Source organism: Phyllostomus discolor, chromosome 4, assembly GCF_004126475.2.
Source record: "Phyllostomus discolor isolate MPI-MPIP mPhyDis1 chromosome 4, mPhyDis1.pri.v3, whole genome shotgun sequence".
Classification (NCBI taxonomy): Eukaryota; Metazoa; Chordata; class Mammalia; order Chiroptera; family Phyllostomidae; genus Phyllostomus; species Phyllostomus discolor.
The window spans coordinates 176,443,110-176,458,935 of record NC_040906.2 but is presented as its reverse complement, the minus strand read 5'-3'; positions in this window follow the sequence as shown (position 1 = coordinate 176,458,935).

Genomic DNA, 15,826 nt, shown 5'->3' with positions numbered 1-15,826 from the left:
AGGCTAGAAAGATAAGTCATGAAGAGCAGGAAAGAAGGAGCCACGTAGAACAGGTAGCCACAGTACCGGGTTCTCTATTGAAATGCTGAAAGACACATGTAAACACGCACGCACACGGACAAAGAGCTAATCACCAGAAAAGAACTGTAATTACAGAATAAATAAAAAAAATGAATGAGTAACCTTGGTATATACATTAACTAATGCAAAAGGAAACAGTTCAATGTACATTATAGTTATAACTTATTGTGTTAATTTTCTGTGACTGCTGCAAAAACTTACCACAAGTTGGGTGACTTAAAACAACAGAAACTTACTCTCTCATAGTGCTAGAGGCCAGCAGTCCAAAACCAAGGTGTGAGCAGGATCATTCTCCCTCCAGAGCTCCTGGGGATCATCTATTCCTTGAGTCTTCCAGATTCTGGTTGGTGCCAGCATTTTTTGGCATCCTTTGGCTCACGGCTTCATTCCTCTAACCTCTGCCTCTGTTCACATCATCTCGGTGTATCAAATCTCCCTCTCCCTGTCTTTTGTAAGGACACACAAGATGGCATTGAAAGCCTGCCCCTATCATCTAAAATTATCTCCTCAGCCAGAAAAGGAGAGGACACTTAAGTGGAAGAGAAATATCTAATTTTTGGCAATATACAGGATGGAATGATAGTAGGTTTACCGTTGTGAATATATAAAATACAGAATTTATTCTTGTGTTATTATCTATTAATTGTTATATTATTTTCCATACAGCGAGCTGTAAGCCTACTTTTATCTCACCCAATATCCAACAGGCACAAATAAAATGACCTTAAAACTGTGTAGATTTTCAGGGCCAAGGAAATCCTATCCATCAATGTCCTGGCTCTCTCGTAAATGTGCTTACTATTACCATTTCTCCAGATTTCTCTAATTAACTTTACCTTTTATAATTTTATGCTCATTTGAAATTAATCCCTTGGTGATTTTGACCATTACAAATTAATATTTCTTAAAATATGCAATGATATGTGTACCTATTCTCTTAATAGAGGTGAAACATTATAAATACATACCCAAAGACAGGAGCCTAGATACTAATAATTCACTTCCATCTATTCTCCAGTTGTGTCTCACTTCCAGCTCAGATTTCACCCCATCCCCAAGTAGAATGAGGATTGGAATGAAAAAAATAACTACACATGAAAGACTTTGGTACTGCAGTTTCCAGGGAAAGTTTGGACTACTTTTAAAAAAGTGAAAAATATAAAAGCTTTCCAAATGAACACACAATTTAATAATAAAGTCAAATTAATTATGTTGGATTATCTAGATACTATTTGTAAAACTTTCCTTCACTTCATTTACATTAGTTTTCATATCACTTTTGTCTTAAGATAGAAAGAGACCCCAAATGTGTCATTTGGCTTGCATAATAGCTCTATGAGTATGAAGAACAAAGGCTCCTTCTATTTTATTGCTCTAACCTTCATGACATGTGGCTTCCATCTTGTGTTCCATTGATAGACTAACCCCCTCCTTTCCATAACTGAAAAAGAAAAGGGGAGTAAGAAAAGGGCATCCCTTTAAGGAAAAACCTTGGAAGCACACACTATTTCCACTCTAAAGTCAGAACTGAATCATATAACCGCAACCAGCTGCAAGGAAAGCTAGAAAATGTACTCTTTATTTTGGATGGCCTTGTAAGAGTTAGAATTCCATTACCTTGGATGAGGAGAACACGTATTGGGGATTAGTTAGCCGTCTCTTCCACAACCCACCCTTTGGCCTACCCAAATACTTGTGGTACTCTTCTCATATAGAGAGCATATTTAAGCACTTCCCAAGTCACAGTTAACATCTGACAACCTACAAAATAAAAGTCAAGTTAGGTGGCACCCCACATACACCAAACTTACAATGTTGAAATATGACTAGAGTAATTATCATAAAGTCTTTAATTTTAAACAAGGAAAATGAGAAACACTGAATAGTCACCCATCCATAGAGATGATCAAGAGCTGTTAGATAAGAGTTAGAAAAATTCCCTGCCTTAGAGTGAATTCTTTTTAAAAAAATTTGTTATTGCTGTCCAATTACAGTTTTTCCCCATTTTTCCCTCATTGCTCTCCCTGTCCTGTCCACCCACTCTCCCACATTCAATCCTCCCCACACTGACCTTGTCCATGGGTCCTTTATACATGTTCCTTGACTTGACCCTGGAGTAATTCTTTTATAGACACTCTGACTACCCCTAATTCTTCTCTCTGTGAGGATCCCTTGAGTTTACCCTTTGGGAAATTCCTTTCTAGTCTACTGTCCTTTGTGCCCATCTCTGAAGTGTATTTGAGGGTTGTTTAGCTTTTGCAGTCTGATTTCTTTAGGTATAGAATAATTTCATTTAAACTTAAACCATGAAAGTCTTTTTCAGTTTAGTTTGTAGATTCTTTGACAATACAGTGTCCTCAAAAACTTAACAGGTTTCCAATGATTTGATCCTACTCAATCCCACTTGGGAGTAACCACAGCCAAAGTTTCCAACATAATTTTAAAATCTGACATCGCTGTTTCTTTTTCTTTTTATTTATTTGTCTCTGTGCTCTACTCTCCCATTCCACCTTCTCAACAGAATGGATACTACCTAGAGGCTCACTGAAACATTTGTTGTTGATGAAAAAATCAATGCCCTCAATCTGACCTTTATTACCTGGCAGGTTTCCAATATTTAGCAGATGTTGTAAGACTCCCAAATGGCCAGCTTAAATGTTATTCATCTAGGAGTGTGGAGATCTTGAAGGCTACTCAGCAAGGCTTTGTAAAGAAGATGATACCTTGAAAGGTGAGCAGAAGTTAAATGAAGACGTGGGGAAAGGGTGATTCAGTTAGAGGAAACAGCAGTAATAAAGGCAAGAGAAATTTGGTGAATGGAAAGGAATACTGGCAAGCAAAATCAGACTGAGAATAGAACTAAAAATGCAGCAGAGTACTTATGATAAAATATTTATATACTAAGTCAAGTAGGGCCATTTTATAGGTTAAGTGGGATGGTAGCCAAATAGTTTTTTGATACTTCATTCTGATAAGTGTGAAGGATAGATTTAAGGAGCAAAAATTTTGATACAGGGAACACAGCTAGAAGGTTATTATAGTAATCCAGGTGAGAGATGATGAGAGTGATAACAGGGTCAAGAAACAGTTAATAAATAAAGTCTATAGAACTGGTGGTGGTTCCATTATAATGGTGTGAGAAAAAGGAAGAAGGCAAAATCATGGGCTTGCATGAGGAGAAGGAAAGGAGACTGATTCCACTTGGGAGATATTGAGCTAAAAGAGCCTTATGAATTCCAGGTGTAAATGTTCAGAGAGGGTAAATGTAAGATACTTTTTCTCAGGTGAAGACTACACTGGAGAAATCCATGAAGGGGAGATGTCTTTAGTGAATAGACAGTAGTTAAAACCATAAAACAAAATATCTCTCAGATACAGTACATACTATTAAAAGGAAATTGAGGATCATCCACATTCAGAGGAAAGTGAGAAAAAAGAAGTCCCTGATGAAACTGAGAAGGAAAGTCAGCAAAGTGAGATGAGAATCAGGGATTGGTGAAAGAATTGCTCTGAAGGGCAATGACCTGCAGTAGTTTGAGGAATGAGTGGAGAAAATTGTGAAAGAGTAAGCAAATAACTGCTATGATGTTTGAAGGGGAAGGAGAAAAGGAAGACAGGGTAATAACTAAAGGAGGAAACAAGGCCACGATGGGAGTTTAAAATGGGAAAGATTTGTCTGTAATATAGTCCGTAGAGAAGGGAGTTAAGTGTTTGGCTGGGATTTGGGGTGTGGGGGATAACAAATGGAGTAACATCTCACGTCATGAAGAAAGAAAATCACGAATGTGATAGAGAGATTGACTTTAATCATGAAGGAGGTCTCATCTTCTGAGAATGGAAGATATTCATGTAAATCAATGTATCAGACTTGGGGAAAAGAAAGGTAAGAGATTTTATACTTATGGACTCAATTTCACAGCTGAGTGTAAAAGAGCTGTGAGTGAGCATGGTTTGGGATCTGCTGTTCTCTTTATACTTGTCTGCACTTACACAATATTTAGATCAAGGCCAAAGAAATGGATATTAGATGTCCTTTGCGAAGGCAGGAATACAAGAGGTGAGCCAGATAAAAACTTAGAAGTTGATGTGAGCTGGCCCCACTATAGGGGTTAAGACAAGGTCATTTACATCTCTATGAGGTGCTACCTGGAGAAGCAGAGCCCCAGACTGCCTGCTTTCCTTCCCTCCATATCTGCTAAAACCTGTAACATTTCGTATAATGATGGTTTGGTGATGATGAACTCCTTTAGTTTATGCTTATCTGGGAAGCTCTTTGTCTGTCCTTTCATCCTCAGTGATAGCTTTGCTGGATAGAGCAATCTTGGCTATAGGTCCCTGCTTTCTTGACTTTGAATATTTCTTGCCAGTCTCATCTAGCCCCAAAGTTTATTTTGAGAAATCAGCTGACAATTTTATGGGAACTCTCCTGTAGGTAAGTAATTGCTTTTCTCTTGCTGCTTTTAAGATTCTCTCTTTATCTTTAAGCTTTGGTATTTTAATTATGTTGTGTCTTGGAGTGGGCCTCTTTGCAACCATGTTGTTTGGGGCTCTCTGTGCTTCCTGGACTTGTGTGTCTATTTCCTATGTCTATGTCAAATTAAGGAAGTTTTCTTCCATTATTTTTCATGTGTATGTTAAATTAAGGAAATTTTCTTTCATTATTTTTTCAAATAGATTTCCAAATTTTTCCTCTTTCTCTTCTCCTTCTAGCACCCCTATGAAGTGAATGTTGGACCTCTTAAAGTTGCTCCAGAAACTGTTTCTATTATCCTAATTTTTTAACTCTTTTTTCTTCTTAGTGTTCTGCATGGTTGTTGTTTGCTTCCTTATATTCCAAATCATTTATTTGATTCTTGGCTTCATCCAGTCTACTGTTGTTACCCTGTAAATTGTTCTTCATTTCAATTAGTGGATTCTTATTTCTGACTGGGTCTTTATTATGCTGCTGAGGTCCTCACTAAATTCCTTGGCATCCTTATAACCAGTGTTTTGAACAATGAATCTGATAGATTGCTTATCTCCATTTTCTTTAGCTTTTATTCTGGACTTTTGATCTGTTCTTTCCTTTGGACCACGTTCCTTTGTCTCCACATTTTGGCAGCCTCCCTGTGTTTGTTTCTATGTATTAAGTAGAGTTACTTTGACTCCATGTTTTGGTAGTATGGCCTAATGTAGGTATTCTACAGGGTCCAGTGGCATGGCCTCCCCTATCACCGAAGCTGGGTGCTCAAGGTGCACCCTTCATGTGGGCTGAGTACACCCTCTCTTATAGTTGAAACTTGGTTGCTATTAGGAGAACAATGGGAGCGATTTACCCAGGCCAGTCATCTGCAAGGATTAGCTGTGACCACTGACCACCAACCTCTACCCTCCATGGAGAATCATCTGTGCAGGGGCAGGGTGGTAGTGCTCTGATGTCATCTACAGCTGTCCCCTGGGTGTGCTGGCCCTGGGGTTTCCTAGGTGGTGCAGGCCAAGGTCAGCCCCCATTTGTGTTTTGCCTGGAGATACCCTGCCTGAGCTATAACACAATCTGAGATGGCTGCTACTTGTTTTAGGCTGGGAGATTCCCAGGTGAAGCCAAGCTCTGAATCTAGGCTAGCTGCTGCTATTGCAGGGCCTGGGACTCACTGAGGCCAGCTGTAGCTTGTTTGAGAGGATTTAGGAAGCTGTGAAACTGAGCCAAGACCAGCCATTCATCTGAAAAACCAGATTGGGTGGGACTGTAAATTGGGTGGGGGGAGAGTCCCCAGGGATCTCCAAGGAAGGTCAAACAGTGTTAGCCAGTTTGATGGCATCTCAGATACGGCACCAGCTTGCCAGTTTTGGGGGGGGAGAGTTTAGAAAAGGGACAATGACCTCTGCTCACCCCAATGTCAGACACTTCCATTTATCCCTGTACACCACTTGTGACTCAAGTTGCTACCCTGGTGTTGGAGCTCAGAGGGAGTAAGTCTGAATAGATGTGTCCGTATGTGGGTTCTTTAAGAGGAGCTGTTTTCAGCTCTAGATGTTTCTTCCACTGACTCAATCCCCACTGGTTTTTGCTGCTAGAATTTGTGGTGACTTATCCTCCTGGCACTGGACCCTGGACTAGTGGTCTGGTGTGGGGCAGGGATACCTCACTCCTGAGATATTCCACCCGAATTTTTGTCTAGCACGTGTGGGTGAGGGACCAGCCCATTACGTATCTGTGTCCCTCCCACCAGTCTGGATGGATAATCCTTTATTGTCAGACTTCCACTCAACTCAATTTCTGATGGTTCTGAGTGATGGTTGTTCTATAGTTTAGTTATAATTTTGATGTGGACATGCAAACTATGACTGCCTGCCATCTGTCCCAGGCCCTGCCATCTTGACTGGAAGTCCCCAGTTGTGTTCATTCTTACTCCTATTCTTCCTTGAGAAAATTTCTCAGGGTACTATCAGTAAATGTAGTGCTTAAAAAATTTGTATAGAATTGAGTATGTCACTAGTCTCTTTCATCAGTCTCTTCTCTTTAATCTTTTCTTACCCTGATCACCAATTTAACATCAGCTCAAACTTCAGATCAACAGAGAAACCCAATTTCATCATTCTCGTATTTTTTTCTCTTCTCCCTTTGCTAAGAGATGACCTCTGCTCCATATAAAGGTAGGATGAGTAAGTAAGCACCATTTTAAGTACACCTCTGCCGCCAAACATACACATGCACAGACACACAGAAACACACGCACAAACACAAACACCAGACTTCCACAGAAGGAAGAGAAAACTTGAGACAAATGAACTACTGTGACAAATTTTCCAAACTGGGCCAAAAATAGCCCTTCTTCACAAAAACACTGATTCAATGCAAAATACTTGCCATCTGGTTACTGTCAGGTCTGCAAGTGCATGAAAGAAGACTTGTTTTTATACTTTGATTTATTTTTCTTTCACCAAACATGCTAAGTTTCTTCCCCACTGTGTGTATTGTGCCTAGAAAAGGCATATTTGGTCCTTCTTATCCAGATAGTCTTAGTAGAACTAAACACAATTAATAGTTTGTACTTGTCACCTCCAAATGTGATAAGCTACAGTGACTGTTTTAAATGACAGAATCTAAAATTCTCACAAAGTCCAGTTATGAGATAGTCTTTCTTCCTGTTTTATGCAAATTAAGACTATGTAACTTTACCTAGCATTAGCATACGTTCCCACACAGAACTTTGATACCAGAGAAACAGAATTAATTCCGGAAAGGAGTAAAACCCTGAATGATGCCCAGGAATGGCCTTGTTTGAAGATGTTCATGATGTAAATTCTTGTCTGCACTGCCAGCTTTTCCATCTCTCCCCGAGTATGAAGGCCTCACTGAGAGCCGTCCTCACACACTAGCCCAGCACAGCTGCTTTTATGTCCCTAATAATGAAAATAGCAGAAACCACATCTGTTTTCATGCTTTATTGTTGACAATTCACCAGAAAATGTGCATCCAATAGTTTTTATCCAAATAGACAGAGACACGTTGGGTCCAAAACACAGAAAGGTTATAATATGTTTTGGTTTTAAGTTTGTGCAAGAAATTCAACTTTTTGTATTTTATGTCACGCCTAAAACAAATCCTTCTCAAATTCTGACAGTATTCATAGTGAGGTTCCAGACTATTTCCTGGTATATCAATTCAGTGTATTGAAGTTCATTTCTACTTTTTATACAGTGTATTTTGAGATAGTTCTCTGACAAAAATGAATTATGTAAAGTATTTCAGTCTTCAGAGCAGGAAATATTGAAGAACCACTAATGTAGTATAATGCACATATGATATAACAGAAAGATGTGAACAAAGAGATAATTGCTTCTTTACTGTTACTAAGCATATCTATATTTGATCTTTTTTTAGATATCCCTCCCCCCAAAAACCCACCTTGAAAAAATATTATTTCTCTTTGATAAAACCTTTGTATGAAAATGTTCAGTTTAACAGATTAGTATTTTTCACAGTCTCGGGAAATAAAACCTACAGTGTAGTTTTACCACTCATGAAACACAAAGAGGGAAAGAGAGAAGAGAACACACAGAATGTAAAATTTTTTATCCCACAAAGAACAGACATTTTCAAACATGTCTTTTCAGATGTCTAGCATAAATAGTGTTAGGTGAGTAGCTCCGATCAATAGAGAAGGTTTTGGAAGAAGAACAAAGAAAAGGAAGGTTGTTGGCTTTCATCTTAGAGTTTGTTTCAACCACATCAAATAGAAATTTAAATGTTTATAACCATATACTAGTTAATAATAATAATTAGGTCATTATCATAATATTTCAGATTATCGTAATTAAAATATTTTATACACACACCTAATTTTTACCTATGCCATTAAAATTCAGCTTCAGAACTAAATCTTCTGAGAAATCTCTTTTTTGTGACTATTAATTTGAGATTCTTCCAAATACTGGTAAATAGTTAATTGATTGTCAAGATGAAAAAGGAATATAGTTTTTTTGTCGTTGTTTCAGATAGAGAAACTAAAGAACTTAAAGGGAACCTCACAATTATCCACTCAAAACTTTATACTGAAAAACAACCTATGTGTATCTAAATATACTATTGAAAACAATCAAGTTGCTGTTCTAACATATGAACAAATACCACATTTTAAAGGCATTACATTTCTTTGAAGTAGGGTTCTTACATCTTCACTGTCAGCAGATCAATTGATACATAAACCTCCTGCTTTTATAGCAGAAGTATGCAGAATTATTCAGCTGAGTTTCAGGGTAATTTTTTTTTAAGATTTATCTCAGGAAAAGTAAATGAAGTTTCATTGTTGGTAGATACATGCTTTAGTCTACATGTGCACTCTTTTTTGTCAAGTCAACCACAACCTATGATCAATGGGAGTTTTCAAACCCACATGTACCTGCTCGAACATGTTGAGACTCAGCTTCAGATATGATGCCTATATTCTTTTGAAGGGCATTTATTAGCTAACTGAACCAACAATAAGTAGTCACTGGCCTTTTGTAACTCTTTTTAAAAAGCAGCTAAATCACCTTGTGAAAACATTTGCCACATATTTACACCTGCACAGAATGCTTGGATGTTGCCGTTGCTGCTCTCCAGATGCTTAAAATCTGAACTTTTTTTAAAAAAACCTAAAGTTAATCTACGGGGTTAGAACGCAAAGAAGTATAGTTTTAAAAACAAAAGTATTCTAAGGACCAACTTCCCTAGCTGTAAAGTAGGTTTGAGTGAGAGACCAGCTGTTTATTTATTTTTTCTTGATCTTAAAAAATTGGCACTTTTGGAAAGGGAAAGACAGGAATTGGAAGAAGAAAGGCCTAAGCAATGTTTCCCTTTCAGCTTTTGAACTTCTCAGTTTGTTTCTTCCTCATTACTTTGTCATGTAAGCATTTATTACTGTGCAGAAAGCTGTTTTCTGCATCTTCTCTCTGTAGTCTTGCTCATACTAAGCAAGAATTCAAAATTAGTTTTTGCTAAACATTGTTCTCTGTGATGATTCATCATTTACAGAGAAGAAAGTCTGTTAAAAAAGATTATGTACCAACAAATGAGGGATCTGAATCCTAATCTTATTTTTTTTTTTTAAGTATTTTATTTATTTATTTTTAGGGAGGGAAGGGAGGGAGAAAGAGAGAGAGAGAGACATGAATGTGCGGTTGCTGGGAGCCGTGGCCTGCAACCCAGGTATGTGGCCTGACTGGGAATTGAACCTGCAATACTTTGGTTCACAGCCCGCACTCAATCCACTGAGCTACACCAGCCAGGGCTTGAACCCTAATCTTAATTCCTCCATTAATTGTGAATTCACATTGGCCAAATCCACTCACCTGACTCATGACTCATTTTAACTCATTGAAAAAATAAGTGTAATAATATTTGTGTTGTCTTATATAAATATGAAAAATTGAGAACATTTTGAACATTGCATGTATTCTGTATTATTTTATTAGTAAACCTGCCAAAAATTAATTCTAAATTTAAAAATAAAGCCACAAATGAATTTTTCATTTACTCAGTCATATGGAATCTTGAAGCACAATGAAAAAAAAATCTCTAAATGGCCCTAGGAAATAAGTGGGTGGTCAAACAAACCAGCTCTACCAAATAGTGCAAGTCGTAAAAACTTCACTCTTCCCCCGACCATAATGGTCTTCTTCCAGTTTCCATGCACAGCCTTTTATATAATCAATGAATTCACTGATTTCAATACAGGTCTAGCAACGAAGTAGTGAGTAACTAACTTGTGGTTCTTTCTTCTCTCTTCACACATAACTCACAGCATCTCCCTTCCTTCACTGTGCTCCAGCCATCTTGGGCTCCCGTTTAAATCAAACCTTTGTCTTAGTGTTATGTCTTTTTCCTTGGAACTATTCACCTTTGCCCGTACCTTCACCTGGCCTATTCATTCTCATGGCTCCAATCTCTGCTCAGATATTACCTTCAGAAAAAGACTTCCATGACCATGTTATTTCCACATATATAAAGAGGTCTCTCCCATTAATTCCTTTCACATCAGTCTCAAAGTATTCACTACTTTTATTTCATTTGTTTGTCTAGTATGTGATAAAATAAAAATAAAATCAATCTGTTAGCCTCTGTCTCCAAAATGCATTCAATAAATGTTTGTTGAGCTCCATCTCTATTGTTAAAATACTTTCTAATCACTGACATTAATACTCTAGAGTACTGCAATCTCCTTCTAGTTGGAGGACCCGTTTCAACATTTATCCCCACATATCCAGTTTTTTGCTTGATAGTCATGATGACCTTTTTAAAAAACTTAAATCAGATTCCTTAGATGCTAAAATTTGTGCAATGGTTTTCCAAAACTTAGAAAGAGATCCAAACTTCTTTCCATCATTTGCAAGGCATGCCCACTTCTCTGTTCTCACCATTTGCCATCCCTCCTCACTCTGCCCAGCCATAAGCTGTTGGCCCTTCTTCCTGTTCCCTTCAAGGCATTCAGTTGTTGCCTGTGCTTGAACATGTCTCTCTGACCTTACATGCATGGCGTACCCTCACCATTCAAGTCTTATTTCCAGTGCTAGTTGCTTAGACATTTTTTTTATCATCTTCCACTCTCTGTCACTTTTCATCACATTACTCTTTGTTATTTTCTCCATAGTACCTATAACTATCTGAAATAATCCTTTTATTTGATTTTTCACCTCTCCCACTAATACATTAGACTTTTGAGAACAGGGACATGCTTTGTCTTATTAATTGTGATTTCCTTAGTACTGAGAGTAAGATCTATCAAAGTAGTAGATGTTTAATTCAAATATTAGCTAAATGAATTATTGAATTGCTCGTTGCCTGTCTTCCTCACAAAATGTGAAAGGAACTTGACTGTCACATACACTATTGTATGTGATTGTCACATACACTTATCTCCAAGGACCACTGGAAGATTTTTTTCATTGTGCTTCAAGATTCCATACCCACCCAACCCAGTTGCTTGATGCATTAGTTATGTTTTAGATATTTGTTAAATGTATGATAAATAAATGACTGAGTCTGAAGAAGATAATAGATATAAGCATTTCTAGGCTATAAATCAAATTTATTTGTAATGGATACTGTGGTAAGAAAAGTTAGAGACTCTTTCCTGTATTTTTTGGCAGCCTGTACACAGGGCAGGTAGCCAAAAATTTCCTTTGAAAGATATGATTGAATCCGTAAGAATAGATTCTTATTTGAGACTAAAGCACCCAATCCCTTGGCTGCTAGGCTCCTTGCCTTCTGATGGCTCACAGCTGAATCTCTTTTCAGGAATCACCCCCCTCCCAGCTTCCACCAAGAGAGCTTCCTCACCCAAAGCAATGTTGACCACATCCAGTAATTGTTAGGTCCTGGAGTATAAAGTCGCCAACCCCTTTGCCTCAACTAGGGATTGTCTAAAATCCAGTAGGAACTGTGTTACATATTGGGTATCCCTCTTCCCACTTCTGCTTCCCCTTTTCCTTTAAAAGTCTTACTCCTACAATTAAATTCTCTATCAGAGCCGATTCCCAAGGAAACTCATCTAGGAAAGTTGGCTCTAGGAATCAGCTGTAAAACAGGATTTTGGATTTGGATCTACCTCCATCCAGCAGCAATGAAGACCTGTCACTGGTATCAGGTAGACTTCAGATAGCCTCTGGCAACTGCCACAATGCAACTGGAGTGGGATACAAGTTGAAGGAAAAGTGCTGATGACAAAAACAGGTATTTGGGGGGTTCAGGAAAAGTAGTAATTATAAGGATTACGAAACCAAGTGGTTGTTGCTGGAAGCTACTGAGACATTAGAAAATTAAAATAAGAGTGATGGGGGCAGTTAATTACCAATACAAATGAAGTGTGAAAGCCAGAAGGCCTTGGCAGCATATTTTTCTCTAAGAATTCTCAATTTAAAATAAAAAAACCATTTTATTTGCCTGTAAAATGCATTTAGAAGGAGAATGTCATTTCTTTAAATGTCAGATAGATTATTTATATAGCTATACACAGGGAACAAATCATGGCATTCTCAAGGTCAAATGCAACATTTACAGAAGCCATTCTGAATGTGTGTCCCACACTTCATACACTCTGATGACCTGGTAAAGAAAGTCTCACGGAGTATAGAGCTAGAATCATCTCATATATATGTACAGAACTACACTGAGAAGAGAGCATGCAGGATTATCTATGGAAATATAAGAATGCTTTAACATATGGAAGTTAGGTAAGAAAAAAGTGTCTACGTGGAAAAATGGATTGTAAACAGATGAAAACAAACAAAACAAACCAACAAGGAAGTGATGAATTAATGATGTAATTTTAGGATATAAACTCTAATTTAGCATTTTAGACTCTGAGTGAGCGGCAGCATAAATCTTGGAGATTATTGTCACTATTAATTTCAAAACACTGTTGGAGGACAGGCAACGGGCTTTACCGATTTTTTTACTGGCCTATGGATAAATGAGACAAACGAGGAGAATGACATCACTTTTTCTTCAGTCTGGGTTTATTCCTTCTAAAAGACTGATATTTTGAGATTATGATGTTCCCATTTCTTGGTATTCAAATCCTTCTTCAAAAAAATGGCGAGGACCATAGAAAGTAGAAGTTTATATTCTCTTAAATGCTCTTATTTAGCGAAAAGAAAAAAAAGATGACAACTCAATGTCAGCGTCTTTTGTTTTTAATTTTACTGACTCATGAATTCTGTAAGTCTGGTAAATGCTCCTGTAGTCCCACTTGTCTGTTTTTCAGGGAAGAAACTGCGCCTCAGGGGGGTAAAATATCTTTCTCAAGATCTGCCAACCAAATAATCAGTGGCAACACCAAATCAAGCCTAGAAACCAGTCATTTTCAGTCTTTCATCATGACCATTAATACAACTTTCAAGGAATAAAATGCCCTTATTTCTACCCAGAATTTTGAACATTTTTTTTCTAAAATAGGTTATTAAATAAATTGCAGTGTTTCTTGGTTTATCAAAACTGGATCATGCATATCTAAATTTATTAATATTTGAGCAGAAAATCTTATATAAAAATACTGACTTTGCATTTTTATTTTCATATTGATTCACCCTTTCAGAAATACCTAACCCATCAGGCAATTCTGACCTAATAAATGATAAAAGCTATGTGACAACACATCAGCCCAGCAGGTGACAAATATTCACACCCAGGAGGGCAAGTGCTTAGAATTCTCAGTCAGTGGTTTTTAAGTGGCTTAGGAATGTTAGCTGAAGTTCTCTTTCTGGTATCTTTTGGCAACCTACTGAAAGGGCAAGTAGCCAAGAATTTTACTTTAAATAATGTAATTGGGTCAATAATTCCAGGTGATCTTTGTTGGTACAGATAAGCAGCATTTGTTTGGAAGTAATGTAAACAGTTCTGCCCTGAGATAGCAATTTACATATCTGGAAGGAGGATAAAAGGCAGCAGCCTCCCCAGGGACCTGGCTCTGGCTTTTCCTTGCCTTGCAAAGTGACAGAATTGTTTCCTTAGCTGCTTGGAAGCATTACATTAGGCATATTCTTAAATAGAAGACAAGTATGTAATTTGAATCCCCAAGCATGCTATAGTTAGATTGGTTTACTCCTGTCGTCTGAAAATGAAAGTTTTTATAATTGTGTACATAATGTCTTTGAACTCTGAACATCTGCCTGAAATAGCTGTTTTTGATTAAAATTAAACCAAGCTGTTCACAAGTTGAAAATCTGCAGCAGATAAAAAGAATAAAATTGTCGCCGTTATGGGTATTGTGCAAGCTTCAAGTTTCTTCTCCAAACTATGTGTCAGAGGCCCTTGCTATTTTTTTTTTTGAGAAATAGTAAAAGTTTAATGTTAAGAATTGGAAATCTTTGGAGACATAGGACCTCTTTTCAAGATAAGAAACATCCAAACCTATAGAGTTTTTTTGAGTTTTAAATTCATGACACATGCTGTAGAGCAAGATCTCAAATGTTTTTAAGAGTAACTTTTTCAGCTTCTTTTATTCATTTTAAATTAAGGAAGACTATACATGGAGGTGGGAGAAAGCAAGGTGGGGATAGATTACAAGATAGTTAACAAGATTATATTTTCTTTTGAGGATTAATACCACTTCAAGGGGTATTACTTCTGTTATTTCAAAGATGTGCTAATGTAGACAACACAAGAATAATAAATAAGGCCAGCTTAAAACATTTTACTAAAGAAGTTATAGGCCCGGTTCATGACTCCCCACCCTGACCTACCTAGCTAGAAATTTACGGTCAGGTCACCCTATGAGGTTACTTTCCATAGAACCTCCTTTTTAATTCACACATGTATAGTACAACTACAAACCAGTTCAATAACACATACTTTAATTCTTCAACAACAACAAAAAATCACTGTGTAGTTAACATCTTTAAAATGTCAATGTAAGAATATCCAAACCTGTAAATAATCTTTTTTGAATATTCTATTTTATTTTTTATTAAATGTATTGGGGTGACATTGTTTTAAAAAAATTATATAGTTTTGAACTATACAACTTTATAATACATCATATGTATATAACGTTTGTGTGTTTACCACCCAAAGTCAAAATTTCTTCCACCATTTATTTGACCCCCCTTACCCTTTTCTACCTCTTCTTACCCTGCTTTCCCTCTGGTAACCGCCCTTTCTGGTGGAAATAACGTTCTTCAACAGAGTCATGAGAAAAGCATTTGGGAGACCCACGTGTTGGAGAATGAGGTGTAGTGGTAAAATTTAGTGGGAAAAAAACAAAGGACTGTCCCTAGCTTCCTGATGTCTCATCCACAAACCACATGGCTCAGCTCCATCCCACTGTGGAAGAAGCCCTCGGCCAGGTGAGCATCAGTGCCCCCCGGGGGGGGGGGGTGGTCAGTATTTGGAACTGTCATGCCGTCACTCTGGGCTCCGGTGGTCCAGCAGAGTGCTTCCAAGGGCATTTCAGCTGTCCGCCACACTGCAGCGCCCAGGCTAGTGCTTGAAGCCCCCACGTGGCTGCTACACGTGCTAACGACTGGGAGAGCACGTGATACACAGATGGTCGAGTTTTGATTTTCTTACCTCTGGCTTGGGAGAGAGCAGGATTTCTTTCCAACTACCAATCTCTTTCCTAATCCTTCTGGGTTTGTGCTGGGTCCACCCCCTATCCAAACTGGTCTTTTTCCCAGTTTTGTCCAGTCTAGACTCCACCCGTTTATGTCACCATTTTGGCTTCCACTGCACACGCCTCCAAGTTCTGCTTCGTCATCTGGTTTGTATTGTGCTTGTGCTCACCTC